The 13,136-nt window shown below is 45.9% G+C and overlaps 13 non-coding genes across 13 annotated transcripts; 8 read left to right on the top strand and 5 right to left on the bottom strand.

The window, feature by feature from the left end:
* Nucleotides 1–544: 544 nt before the first annotated feature.
* Nucleotides 545–616, bottom strand: TRNAW-CCA (transfer RNA tryptophan (anticodon CCA)). Its single transcript has one exon. It is a non-coding gene; the product is annotated as a tRNA-Trp (tRNA).
* Nucleotides 617–2,039: 1,423 nt separating this feature from the next.
* TRNAW-CCA (transfer RNA tryptophan (anticodon CCA)) lies at nucleotides 2,040–2,111 on the bottom strand. The gene has a single exon. It is a non-coding gene; the product is annotated as a tRNA-Trp (tRNA).
* Nucleotides 2,112–2,466: 355 nt separating this feature from the next.
* On the bottom strand, nucleotides 2,467–2,538 carry TRNAW-CCA (transfer RNA tryptophan (anticodon CCA)). The gene has a single exon. It is a non-coding gene; the product is annotated as a tRNA-Trp (tRNA).
* Nucleotides 2,539–3,317: 779 nt separating this feature from the next.
* On the bottom strand, nucleotides 3,318–3,389 carry TRNAW-CCA (transfer RNA tryptophan (anticodon CCA)). Its single transcript has one exon. It is a non-coding gene; the product is annotated as a tRNA-Trp (tRNA).
* A 355-nt stretch (nucleotides 3,390–3,744) lies between these two features.
* Nucleotides 3,745–3,816, bottom strand: TRNAW-CCA (transfer RNA tryptophan (anticodon CCA)). The gene has a single exon. It is a non-coding gene; the product is annotated as a tRNA-Trp (tRNA).
* Nucleotides 3,817–5,386: 1,570 nt separating this feature from the next.
* On the top strand, nucleotides 5,387–5,458 carry TRNAW-CCA (transfer RNA tryptophan (anticodon CCA)). The gene has a single exon. It is a non-coding gene; the product is annotated as a tRNA-Trp (tRNA).
* A 996-nt stretch (nucleotides 5,459–6,454) lies between these two features.
* Nucleotides 6,455–6,526, top strand: TRNAW-CCA (transfer RNA tryptophan (anticodon CCA)). Its single transcript has one exon. It is a non-coding gene; the product is annotated as a tRNA-Trp (tRNA).
* A 350-nt stretch (nucleotides 6,527–6,876) lies between these two features.
* Nucleotides 6,877–6,948, top strand: TRNAW-CCA (transfer RNA tryptophan (anticodon CCA)). Its single transcript has one exon. It is a non-coding gene; the product is annotated as a tRNA-Trp (tRNA).
* A 356-nt stretch (nucleotides 6,949–7,304) lies between these two features.
* Nucleotides 7,305–7,376, top strand: TRNAW-CCA (transfer RNA tryptophan (anticodon CCA)). The gene has a single exon. It is a non-coding gene; the product is annotated as a tRNA-Trp (tRNA).
* A 2,056-nt stretch (nucleotides 7,377–9,432) lies between these two features.
* TRNAW-CCA (transfer RNA tryptophan (anticodon CCA)) lies at nucleotides 9,433–9,504 on the top strand. Its single transcript has one exon. It is a non-coding gene; the product is annotated as a tRNA-Trp (tRNA).
* Nucleotides 9,505–9,861: 357 nt separating this feature from the next.
* Nucleotides 9,862–9,933, top strand: TRNAW-CCA (transfer RNA tryptophan (anticodon CCA)). Its single transcript has one exon. It is a non-coding gene; the product is annotated as a tRNA-Trp (tRNA).
* Nucleotides 9,934–11,137: 1,204 nt separating this feature from the next.
* On the top strand, nucleotides 11,138–11,209 carry TRNAW-CCA (transfer RNA tryptophan (anticodon CCA)). Its single transcript has one exon. It is a non-coding gene; the product is annotated as a tRNA-Trp (tRNA).
* A 1,639-nt stretch (nucleotides 11,210–12,848) lies between these two features.
* Nucleotides 12,849–12,920, top strand: TRNAW-CCA (transfer RNA tryptophan (anticodon CCA)). Its single transcript has one exon. It is a non-coding gene; the product is annotated as a tRNA-Trp (tRNA).
* Nucleotides 12,921–13,136: the final 216 nt, after the last annotated feature.

Raw genomic sequence — 13,136 nt, forward strand, 5'->3', positions numbered from 1 at the left:
ACACGTGTTAGCATGTTTTGCTTGGCCTGCTGTCGATGAAGCACAGGTAAAGAGACAAGTAATTGTAGACAGACAAGAGAGTAGATCGCCAGATAGATGAAAATTTTAAAAAAGGGAATTTGACTTAGACGTGATTCGAACACTTAACCTTCTGATCTGGAGTCAGACGTGCTACTGTGTCGCCACCGAGTCCACTTAGCGCAGCCGTTCGCAATCACGCGGTAGCATGTTTTGCTCGGCCTTCTCTCGATGAAGCACAGGTAAAGAGACAAGTCATTGTAGAATGACGAATAAGTAGATAGCCAGATGAAAATAACAAAAAAGAGAATTTGACCCGCACATGGTTCGAACACGCCACCTACTGATCTGGAGTCAGACGTGCTAAAGTTGCACCACCGAGTCCGCTTAAGGTAGCCGTTCGCACACACGCGGTAGCATTTTTCGCTCGGCCTTCTGTCGATGAAACACAGGTAAAGAGACAAGTCATTGTAGACAGACAAATAAGTAGATAGACAGATAGATGAAAATAATAAAAATGAGAATTTGACCCGAACGTGATTTGAACACGCAACCTTCTGATCTGGAGTCAGACGCGCTACCTTTGCGCCACCGAGTCCGTTTGAGTAGCCATTCACACACACGCGGTAGCATGTTTTGCACGGCCTTCAGTCGTGGAAGCACAGGTAAACAGACAAGTCATTGTAGACAGACAAATAAGTAGATAGACAGATAGTGGAAAATAATAAAAGAAAGAATTTCACCCAGACGTGATTCGAACACACAACCTTCTGATCTGGAGTCAGACGCGCTACCGGTTCGCCACAGAGTCCGCTTAGTGTTGGCGTTCGCACACACGTGGTAGAATGTTTTGGTCGGCCTTCTATCGATGAAGCAAAGGTAAAGAGAGAAGTCATTGTAGACAGACAAATAAGTAGATAGACAGATAGTCGAAAATAATAAAAAAGAGAATTTGACCCGAACGTGATTCGAACACGCAACCTTCTGATCTGGATTCAGAGGCGCTACCTTTACGCCACCGAGTCCGTTTAGGGTAGCCATTCACACACACGTGGTAGCATGTTTTGCACGGCCTTCAGTCGAGGAAGCATAGGTAAAGAGACAAGTCATTGTAGACAGACAAATAAGTAGATAGAAAGATAGTGGAAAATAATAAAAGAAAGAATTTCACCCAGACGTGATTCGAACACGCAACCTTCTGATCTGGAGTCAGACGTGCTACTGTCTCGCCACCGAGTCCACTTAGCGCAGCCGTTCGCCCACACGCGGTAGCATGTTTTGCTCGGCCTTTTGTCGATGAAGCACAGGTAAAGAGACAAGTCATTGTAGATTGACGAATAAGTAGATAGACAGATAAAAATAACAAAAAAGAGAATTTGACCCGCACATGGTTCGAACACGCAACCTTCTGATCTGGGGTATGACGCGCTAAAGTTGCGCCACCGAGTCCACTTAGGGTAGCCGTTCGCACACACGCGGTAGCATGTTTTGCTCGGCCTTCTGTCGATGAAGCACAGGCAAAGAGACAAGTCATTGTAGACAGACAAATAAGTAGATAGACAGATAGTTGAAAATAATAAGAAAGAAGATTTGACCCTGACGCGATTCGAACACGCAACCTTCAGATCTGGAGTCAGACGCGCTACCGTTGCGCCACCAAGTCCGCTTATAGGGTTGCCCTTCGCACACACGCGGTAGACTGTTTTGCTCGGCCTTCTGTCGATGAAGCACAGGTGAAGAGACAAGTCATTGTAGACAGACAAATAAGTAGATAGACAGATAGATGAAAATAATAAAGAAGAGAACTTGACCCGGACGTGGTTCGAACACGCAACCTTCTGATATGGAGTCAGATGTGCTGTCGTGTCGCCACCGAGTCCACTTAGTGTAGCCGTCTTCACACACGCGGTAGCATGTTTTGATCGGCCTTGTGTCGATGAAGCACAGGTAAAGGGACAAGTCATTGTAGACAGACAAATAAGTAGATAGACAGATAGATGAAAATATTAAAAAAGAGAATTTGACCCGGACGTGATTTGAACACGCAACCTTCTGATCTGGAGTCAGACGCGCTACCGTTGCGCCACCGAGTCCGTTCAGGGTCGCCGTTCACACATACGCGGTAGCATGTTTTGCACGGCCTTCTGTCGACGAAGCAAAGGTAAAGGGACAAGTCATTCTAGAAGGAAAATTAAGTAGAGAAACAGATAGATGAAATTCATAAAAAGAAAATTTGACCCGGACGTGATTAGAAAACGCAACCTTCTGATCTGGAGTCAGACGTGCTAAAGTTGCACCACCGAGTCCGCTTAAGGTAGCTGTTCGCACACACGCGGTAGCATGTTTTGCTCGGCCTTCTGTCGATGAAACACAGGTAAAGAGACAAGTCATTGTAGACAGACAAATAAGTAGATAGACAGACAGATGAAAATAATAAAAAAGAGAATTTGACCCAAACGTGATTCGAACACGCAACCTTCTGATCTGGAGTCAGACGCGCTACCGTTGCGCCACCGAGTCCGTTTGAGTAGCCATTCAAACACACGCGGTAGCATGTTTTGCACGGCCTTCAGTCGAGGAAGCACTGGTAAAGAGACAAGTCATTGTAGACAGACAAATAAGTAGATAGACAGATAGTGGAAAATAATAAAAGAAAGAATTTCACCCAGACGTGATTCGAACACGCAACCTTCTGATCTGGAGTCTGACGCGCTACCGTTGCGCCTTCGAGTCCGCTTAGTGTAGCCGTTCGCACACACGTGTTAGCATGTTTTGCTTGGCCTGCTGTCGATGAAGCACAGGTAAAGAGACAAGTAATTGTAGACAGACAAGAGAGTAGATCGACAGATAGATGAAAATAATAAGAAAGGGAATTTGACTTAGACGTGATTCGAACACTTAACCTTCTGATCTGGAGTCAGACGTGCTACTGTGTCGCCACCGAGTCCACTTAGCGCAGCCGTTCGCAATCACGCGGTAGCATGTTTTGCTCGGCCTTCTCTCGATGAAGCACAGGTAAAGAGACAAGTCATTGTAGAATGACGAATAAGTAGATAGACAGATAAAAATAACAAAAAAGAGAATTTGACCCGCACATGGTTCGAACACGCCACCTACTGATCTGGAGTCAGACGTGCTAAAGTTGCACCACCGAGTCCGCTTAAGGTAGCCGTTCGCACACACGCGGTAGCATGTTTCGCTCGGCCTTCTGTCGATGAAACACAGGTAAAGAGACAAGTCATTGTAGACAGACAAATAAGTAGATAGACAGATAGATGAAAATAATAAAAATGAGAATTTGACCCGAACGTGATTTGAACACGCAACCTTCTGATCTGGAGTCAAACGCGCTACCTTTGCGCCACCGAGTCCGTTTGAGTAGCCATTCACACACACGCGGTAGCATGTTTTGCACGGTCTTCAGTCGTGGAAGCACAGGTAAACAGACAAGTCATTGTAGACAGACAAATAAGTAGATAGAAAGATAGTGGAAAATAATAAAAGAAAGAATTTCACCCAGACGTGATTCGAACACGCAACCTTCTGATCTGGAGTCTGACGCGCTACCGTTGCGCCTCAGAGTCCGCTTAAGGTGGCCGTTCGCACAACCGTGTTAGCATGTTTTGCTTGGCTTGCTGTCGATGAAGCACAGGTAAAGAGACAAGTTATTGTAGACAGACAAAAGAGTAGATAGACAGATAGATGAAAATAATAAAAAGGAGAATTTGACTTGGACGTGATTCGAACCCTTAACCTTCTGATCTGGGGTCAGACGCGCTACCGTTGCGCCACCGAGTCCGCTTAGGGTAGCCGTTCGCACACACGCGGTAGCATGTTTTGCTCGGCCATCTGTCGATGAAGCACAGGTAAAGAGGCAAGTCATTGTAGACAGGCAAATAGGTAGATAGACAGATAGATGAAAATAATATAAAAAGAAATTAACACGGACGTGATTCGAACACGCGAACTTCTGATCTGGAGTCAGACGTGCTACTGTGTCGCCACCGAGTCCACTTAGCGCAGCCGTTCGCACACACGCGGTAGCATGTTTTGCTCGGCCTTCTGTCGATGAAGCACAGGTAAAGAGACAAGTCATTGTAGAAGGACGAATAAGTAGATAGACAGATAAAAATAACAAAAAAGAGAATTCACCCGCAAATGGTTCGAACACGCAACCTTCTGATCTGGAGTATGACGCGCTAAAGTTGCGCCACCGAGTCCGCTTAGGGTAGCCGTTCGCACGCACGCGGTAGCATGTTTTGCTCGACCTTCTGTCGATGAAGCACAGGTAAAGAGACAAGCCATTGTAGACTGGCAAATAAGTAGATAGACAGATAGTTGAAAATAATAAAAGAGAGGATTTGACGCAGCCGCGATTCGAACACGCAACCTTCAGATCTGGAGTCAGACGCGCTACCGTCGCGCCACCGAGTCCGCTTAGGGTAGCCGTTCGCACAGACATGGTAGCATGTTTTGCTCAGCCTTCTATCGATTAATCCCAAGTAAAGGGACAAGTTATTGTAGACAGACAAATAAGTAGATATCCAGATAGATAAAAATAATGAAAAGAGAATTTGACCCAAACGTGATTCGAACACACAACCTTCTGATCTGGAGTCAGACGTGGTACCGTTGCGCCACCAAGTCCGCTTATAGGGTTGCCCTTCGCACACACGCGGTAGCATGTTTTGCTCGGCTTTCTGTCGATGAAGCACAGGTGAAGAGACAAGTCATTGTAGACAGACATATAAGTAGATAGACAGATAGATGAAAATAATAAAGAAGAGAACTTGACCCGGACGTGGTTCGAGCACGCAATCTTCTGATATGGAGTCAGACGTGCTACCGTGTCGCCACCGAGTCCACTTAGTGTAGCCGTTTTCACACACGCGGAGGCATGTTTTGATCGGCTAACACGTGTGTGCGAACGGCTACCCTGAGCGGACACTGAGGCGCAACAGTAGCGCGTCAGACTCCAGATCAGAAGGTTGCGTGTTCGAATCACGTCTGGGTGATATTCTTTCTTTTATTATTTTCCACTATCTGTCTATCTACTTATTTGTCTGTCTACAATGACTTGTCTCTTTACCAGTGCTTCCTCGACTGAAGGCCGTTGAAAACATGCTACCGCGTGTGTTTGAATGGCTACTCAAGCGGACTCGGTGGCGCAACGGTAGCTCGTCTGACTCCAGATCAGAAGTTCGCGTGTTCGAATCACGTCCATGTTAATTTCTTTTTTATTATTTTCCACCATCTGTCTTTCTACTTATTTGTCTGTCTACAATGACTTGTCTCTTTACCTGTGCTTCCTCGACTGAAGGCCGTGCAAAACATGCTACCGCGTGTGTGTGAATGGCTACCCTAAACGGACTTGGTGGCGCAACGGTAGCGCGTCTGACCCCAGATCAGAAGGTTGCGTGTTCGAATCACATCCGGGTCATATTCTCTTTTTTAATATTTTCATCTATCTGTCTAACTACTTATTTGTCTGTCTACAATGACTTTTCCCTTTACTTGTGTTTCATCGACACAAGGCCGATCAAAACATGCTACCGCGTGTGTGAAAACGGCTACACTAAGTGGACTTGGTGGCGCAACGGTAACACGTCTGACTCCAGATCAGAAGGTTGTGTGTTCGAATCACGTTTGGGTCAAATTCTCTTTTCATTATTTTTATCTATCTGGATATGTACATATTTGTCTGTCTACAATGACTTGTCCCTTTACATGGGATTCATCGACAGAAGGCCGAGCAAAACATGCTACCATGTCTGTGCGAACGGCTACCCTAAGCGGACTCGGTGGCGCGACGGTAGCGCGCCTGACTCCAGATCTGAAGGTTGCGTGTTCGAATTGCGTCTGCGTCAAATCCTCTTTTTTATTATTTTCAACTACCTGTCTATCTACTTATTTGCCTGTCTACAATGACTTGTCTCTTTACCTGTGCTTCATCGACAGAAGGTCGAGCAAAACATGCTACCGCCTGCGTGCGAACGGCTACCCTAAGCGGACTCGGTGGAGCAACGGTAGCGCGTCTGACTCCAGATCAGAAGGTTAAGTGTTCGAATCACGTCCAAGTCAAATTCTCTTTTTTATTATTTTCATCTATCTGTCTATCTACTCTTTTGTCTGTCTACAATGACTTGTCTCTTTACCTGTGCTTCATCGACAGCAAGCCAAGCAAAACATGCTAACACGTGGGTGCGAACGGCCACCTTAAGCGGACTGTGAGGCGCAACGGTAGCAAGTCAGACTCCAGATCAGAAGGTTGCGTGTTCGAATCACGTCTGGGTGAAATTCTTTCTTTTATTATTTTCCACTATCTTTCTATCTACTTATTTGTCTGTCTACAATGACTTGTCTCTTTACCTATGCTTTCTCGACTGAAGGCCGTGCAAAACATGCTGCCGCGTGTGTGTGAATGGCTACTTAAACGGACTCGGTGGTGCAAAGGTAGCGCGTCTGACTCCAGATCAGAAGGTTGCGTGTTCGAATCACGTTCGGGTCAAATTCACTTTTTTATTATTTTCATCTATCTGTCTATCTACTTATTTGTCTGTCTACAATGACTTGTCTCTTTACCTGTGTTTCATCGACAGAAGGCCGAGCAAAACATGCTACCGCGTGTGTGCGAACGGCTACCTTAAGCGGACTCGGTGGTGCAACTTTAGCACGTCTGACTCCAGATCAGAAGGTGGCGTGTTCGAACCATGTGCGGGTCAAATTCTCTTTTTTGTTATTTTTATCTGTCTACCTACTTTTCGTCATTCTACAATGACTTGTCTCTTTACCTGTGCTTCATCGAGAGAAGGCCGTCAAAACATGCTACCGCGTGTGTGTGAATAGCTACCCTAAACGGACTCGGTGGCGCAACGGTAGCGCGTCTGAATCCAGATCAGAAGGTTGCGTGCTCGAATCACGTTTGGGTCAAATTCTCTTTTTTTATTATTTTTGACTATCTGTCTATCTACTTATTTGTCTGTCTACAATGACTTCTCTCTTTACCTTTGCTTCATCGATAAAAGGCCGACCAAAACATTCTACCACGTGTGTGCGAACGCCAACACTAAGCGGACTCTGTGGCGAACCGGTAGCGCGTCTGACCCCAGATCAGAAGGTTGCGTGTTCGAATCACGTCTGGGTGAAATTCTTTCTTTTATTATTTTCCACTATCTGTCTATCTACTTATTTGTCTGTCTACAATGACTTGTCTCTTTACCAGTGCTTCCTCGACTGAAGGCCGTGCAAAACATGCTACCGCGTGTGTTTGAATGGCTACTCAAACGGACTCGGTGGCGCAACGGTAGCGCGTCTGACTCCAGATCTGAAGGTTGCGTGTTCGAATCACGTTCGGGTCAAATTCATTTTTTTATTATTTTCATCTATCGTTCTATCTACTTATTTGTCTGTCTACAATGACTTGTCTCTTTACCTGTGCTTCATCGAGAGAAGGCCGAGCAAAACATGCTACCGCGTGTGTGTGAACGGCTGCGCTAAGTGGACTCGGTGGCGACACAGTAGCACGTCTGACTCCAGATCAGAAGTTCGCGTGTTCGAATCACGTCCGTGTTAATTTCTTTTTTAATTATATTCATCTATCTGTCTATCTACCTATTTGCCTGTCTAAAATGACTTGTCTCTTTACCTGTGCTTAATCGACAGAAAGCCGAGCAAAACATGCTACCGCGTTTGTGCGTACGGCTACCTTAAGGGGACTCTGAGGCGCAACGGTAGCGCGTCAGACTCCAGATCAGAAGGTTGCGTGTTCGAACCACGTCCGGGTCAAGTTCTCTTCTTTATTCTTTTCATCTATCTGTCTATCTACTTATTTGTCTGTTTACAATGACTTGTCTTTTTACCTGTGTTTCATCGACAGAAGGCCGAGCAAAACATGCTACCGCGTGTGTGCGAACAGCTACCTTAAGCGGACTCGGTGGTGCAACTTTAGCACGTCTGACTCCAGATCAGAACGTTGCGTTTTCTAATCACGTCCGGGTCAAATTTTCTTTTTATGAATTTCATCTATCTGTTTATCTACATATTTGTCCTTCTAGAATGACTTGTTCCTTTACGTTTGCTTCGTCGACAGAAGGCCGTGCAAAACATGCTACCGCGTATGTGCGAACGGCGTCCCTGAACGGACTCGAGGGCGCAACGGTAGCGCGTCTGACTCCAGATCAGAAGGTTGCGTGTTCAAATCACGTCCGGGCCAAGTTCTCTTCTTTATTATTTTCATCTATCTGTCTATCTACTTATTTGTCTGTCTACAATGACTTGTCTCTTCACCTGTGCTTCATCGACAGAAGGCCGAGCAAAACAGTCTACCGCGTGTGTGCGAAGGGCAACCCTATAAGCGGACTTGGCGCAACGGTACCACGTCTGACTCCAGATCAGAAGGTTGTGTGTTTGAATCACGTTTGGGTCAAATTCTCTTTTTATTACTTTTATTTATCTGGATATCTACTTATTTGTCTGTCTACAATGACTTGTCCCTTTACTTGGGATTCATCGACAGAAGGCCGAGCAAAACATGCTACCATGTCTGTGCGAACGGCTACCCTAAGCGGACTCGGTGGCGCGACGGTAGCGCGTCTGACTCCAGATCTGAAGGTTGCGTGTTCGAATCGCGTCTGCGTCAAATCCTCTTTTTTTATTATTTTCAACTACCTGTCTATTTACTTATTTGCCTGTCTACAATGACTTGTCTCTTTACCTGTTCTTCATCGACAGAAGGTCGAGCAATACATGCTACCGCGTGCGTGCGAACGGCTACCCTAAGCGGACTCGGTGGCGCAATTAGCGCGTCATACTCCAGATCAGAAGGTTGCGTGTTCGAACCATGTGCGGGTGAATTCTCTTTTTTGTTATTTTTATCTGTCTATCTACTTATTCGTCCTTCTACAATGACTTGTCTCTTTACCTGTGCTTCATCGACAGAAGGCCGAGCAAAACATGCTACCGCGTGTGTGCGAACGGCTGCGCTAAGTGGACTCGGTGGCGACACAGTAGCGCGTCAGACTCCAGATCAGAAGGTTGCGTGTTCGAATAACGTCTGGGTGAAATTCTTTCTTTTATTATTTTCCACTATCTTTCTATCTACTTATTTGCCTGTCTACAATGACTTGTCTCTTTACCAGTGCTTCCTCGACTGAAGGCCGTCAAAACATGCTACCGCGTGTGTGTGAATAGCTACCCTAAACGGACTCGGTGGCGTAACGGTAGCGCGTCTGACTCTAGATCAGAAGGTTGCGTGTTCGAATCACGTTCGGGTCAAATTCACTTTTTATTATTTTCATCTATCTGTCTATCTGCTTATTTGTCTGTCTACAATGACTTGTCTCTTTACCTGTGTTTCATCGACAGAAGGCCGAGCAAAACATGCTACCGCGTGTGTGCGAACAGCTACCTTAAGCGGACTCGGTGGCGCAACGGTAGCGCGTCTGACTCCAGATCAGAAGGTTGCGTGTTCAAATCACGTCCGGGTCAAGTTCTCTTCTTTATTATTTTCATCTATCTGTCTATCTACTTATTTGTCTGTCTACAATGACTTGTCTCTTCACCTGTGCTTCATCGAAAGAAGGCCGAGCGAAACAGTCTACCGCGTGTGTGCGAAGGGCAACCCTATAAGCGGACTTGGTGGTGCAACGGTACCACGTCTGACTCCAGATCAGAAGGTTGTTTGTTTGAATCACGTTTGGGTCAAATTCTCTTTTTATTATTTTTATTTATCTGGATATCTACTTATTTGTCTGTCTACAATGACTTGTCCCTTTACTTAGGAATCATCGACAGAAGGCCGAGCAAGACATGCTACCACGTTTGTGCGAACGGCTACCCGAAGCGGACTCGGTGGCGCAACGGTAGCGCGTCTGACTCCAGATCTGAAGGTTGCGTGTTCGAATCGCGTCTGGGTCAAATTCTCTTTTTTAATATTTTCATCTATCTGTCTAACTACTTATTTGTCTGTCTACAATGACTTTTCCCTTTACCTGTGTTTCATCGACACAAGGCCGATCAAAACATGCTACCGCGTGTGTGAAAACGGCTACACTAAGTGGACTCGGTGGCGACACGGTAGCACGTCTGACTCCATATCAGAAGGTTGCGTGTTCGAACCACGTCCGGGTCAAGTTCTCTTCTTTATTATTTTCATCTATCTGTCTATCTACTTATATGTCTGTCTACAATGACTTGTCTCTTCACCTGTGCTTCATCGACAGAAAGCCGAGCAAAACATGCTACCGCGTGTGTGCGAAAGGCAACCCTATAAGCGGACTTGGTGGCGCAACGGTACCACGTCTGAATCCAGATCAGAAGGTTGTGTGTGCGAATCACGTTTGGGTCAAATTCTCTTTTCATTATTTTTATCTATCTGGATATCTACATATTTGTCTGTCTACAATGACTTGTCCCTTTACTTGGGATTCATCGACAGAAGGCCGAGCAAAACATGCTACCATGTCTGTGCGAACGGCTACCCTAAGCTGACTCGGTGGCGCGACGGTAGCGCGTCTGGCTCCAGATCTGAAGGTTGCGTGTTCGAATCGCGTCTGCGTCAAATCCTCTTTTTTATTATTTTCAACTACCTGTCTATCTACTTATTTGCCTGTCAACAATGACTTGTCTCTTTACCTGTGCTTCATCGACAGAAGGTCGAACAAAACATGCTACCGCGTGCGTGCGAACGGCTACCCTAAGCGGACTCGGTGGCGCAATTAGCGCGTCATACTCCAGATCAGAAGGTTTTGTGCTCGAACCATGTGCGGGTGAATTCTCTTTTTTGTTATTTTTATCTGTCTATCTACTTATTCGTCCTTCTACAATGACTTGTCTCTTTACCTGTGCTTCATCGACAGAAGGCCGAGCAAAACATTCTACCCGGTGTGTGCGAACGGCTGCGCTAAGTGGACTCGGTGGCGACACAGTAGCACGTCTTACTCCAGATCAGAAGTTCGCGTGTTCGAATCACGTCCGTGTTATTTCTTTTTTTATTATTTTCATGTATCTGTCTATCTACCTGTTTGCCTGTCTACAATGACTTGTCTCTTTACCTGTGCTTCATCGACAGAAGGCTGAGCAAAACATGCTACCGCGTGTGTGCGAGCGGCTACCCTATGCGGACTCGGTGGCGCAACGGTAGCGCGTCTGACTCCAGATCAGAAGGTTAAGTGTTCGAATCACGTCCAAGTCAAATTCTCTTTTTTATTATTTTCATCTATCTGTCTATCTACTCTTTTGTCTGTCTACAATGACTTGTCTCTTTACCTGTGCTTCATCGACAGCAAGCCAAGCAAAACATGCTAACACGTGTGTGCGAACGGCCACCTTAAGCGGACTCTGAGGCGCAACGGTAGCGCGTCAGACTCCAGATCAGAAGGTTGCGTGTTCGAATAACGTCTGGGTGAAATTCTTTCTTTTATTATTTTCCACTATCTTTCTATCTTCTTATTTGTCTGTCTACAATGACTTGTCTCTTTACCTATGCTTCCTCGACTGAAGGCCGTCAAAACATGCTACCGCGTGTGTGTGAATAGCTACCCTAAACGGACTCGGTGGCGCAACGGTAGTGCGTCTGAATCCAGATCAGAAGGTTGCGTGCTCGAATCACGTTTGGGTCAAATTCTCTTTTTTTAATATTTTTGCCTATCTGTCTATCTACTTATTTGTCTGTCTACAATGACTTCTCTCTTTACCTTTGCTTCATCGATAAAAGGCCGACCAAAACATTCTACCACGTGTGTGCGAACGCCAACACTAAGCGGACTCTGTGGCGAACCGGTAGCGCGTCTGACTCCAGATCAGAAGGTTGCGTGTTCGAATCACGTCTGGGTGAAATTCTTTCTTTTATTATTTTCCACTATCTGTCTATCTACTTATTTGTCTGTCTACATTGACTTGTCTGTTTACCTGTGCTTCCTCGGCTGAAGGCCGTGCAAAACATGCTGCCGCGTGTGTGTGAATGGCTACTCAAACGGACTCGGTGGTGCAAAGGTAGCGCGTTCTCCAGATCTCCAGATCAGAAGGTTGCGTGTTCGAATCACGTTCGGGTCAAATTCTCTTTTTTATTATTTTCATCTATCTGTCTATCTACCTATTTGTCTGTCTACAATGACTTGTCTCTTTACCTGTGTTTCATCGACAGAAGGCCGAGCAAAACATGCTACCGCGTGTGTGCGAACGGCTACCTTAAGCGGACTCGGTGGTGCAACTTTAGCACGTCTGACTCCAGATCAGAAGGTGGCGTGTTCGAACCATGTGCGGGTCAAATTCTCTTTTTTGTTATTTTTATCTGTCTACCTACTTATTCGTCATTCTACAATGACTTGTCTCTTTACCTGTGCTGCATCGAGAAAAGGCCGAGCAAAACATGCTACCGTGTGTGTTCGAACGGCTGCGCTAAGCGCACTCGGTGGCGACGCAGTAGCACGTCTGACTCCAGATCAGAAGGTTAAGTGTTCGAATCACGTCCAAGTCAAATTCCCTTTTTTATTATTTTCATCTATCTGTCGATCTACTCTTTTGTCTGTCTACAATGACTGGTCTCTTTACCTGTGCTTCATCGACAGCAGACCAAGGAAAACATGCTAACACGTGTGTGCGAACAGCTACCCTAAGCGGACTCTAAGGCGCAACGGTAGCGCGTCAGACTCCAGATCAGAAGGTTGCGTGTTCAAATCACGTCTGGGTGAAATTCTTTCTTTTATTATTTTCCACTATCTGTCTATCTACTTATTTGTCTGTCTACAATGACTTGTCTCTTTACCAGTGCTTCCTCGACTGAAGGCCGTGCAAAACATGCTACCGCGTGTGTTTGAATGGCTACTCAAACGGACTCGGTGGCGCAACGGTAGCGCGTCTGACTCCAGATCAGAAGGTTGCGTGTTCGAATCGCGTCTGCGTCAAATCCTCTTTTTTATTATTTTCAACTACCTGTCTATCTACTTATTCGTCCTTCTACAATGACTTGTCTCTTTACCTGTGCTTCATCGACAGAAGGCCGAGCAAAACATGCTACCCCGTGTGTGCGAACGGCTGCGCTAAGTGGACTCGGTGGCGACACAGTAGCACGTCTGACTCCAGATCAGAAGTTCGCGTGTTCGAATCACGTCCGTGTTATT

This window comes from Rhipicephalus microplus, chromosome 5 (assembly GCF_043290135.1).
Source record: "Rhipicephalus microplus isolate Deutch F79 chromosome 5, USDA_Rmic, whole genome shotgun sequence".
Lineage (NCBI taxonomy): Eukaryota > Metazoa > Arthropoda > Arachnida > Ixodida > Ixodidae > Rhipicephalus > Rhipicephalus microplus.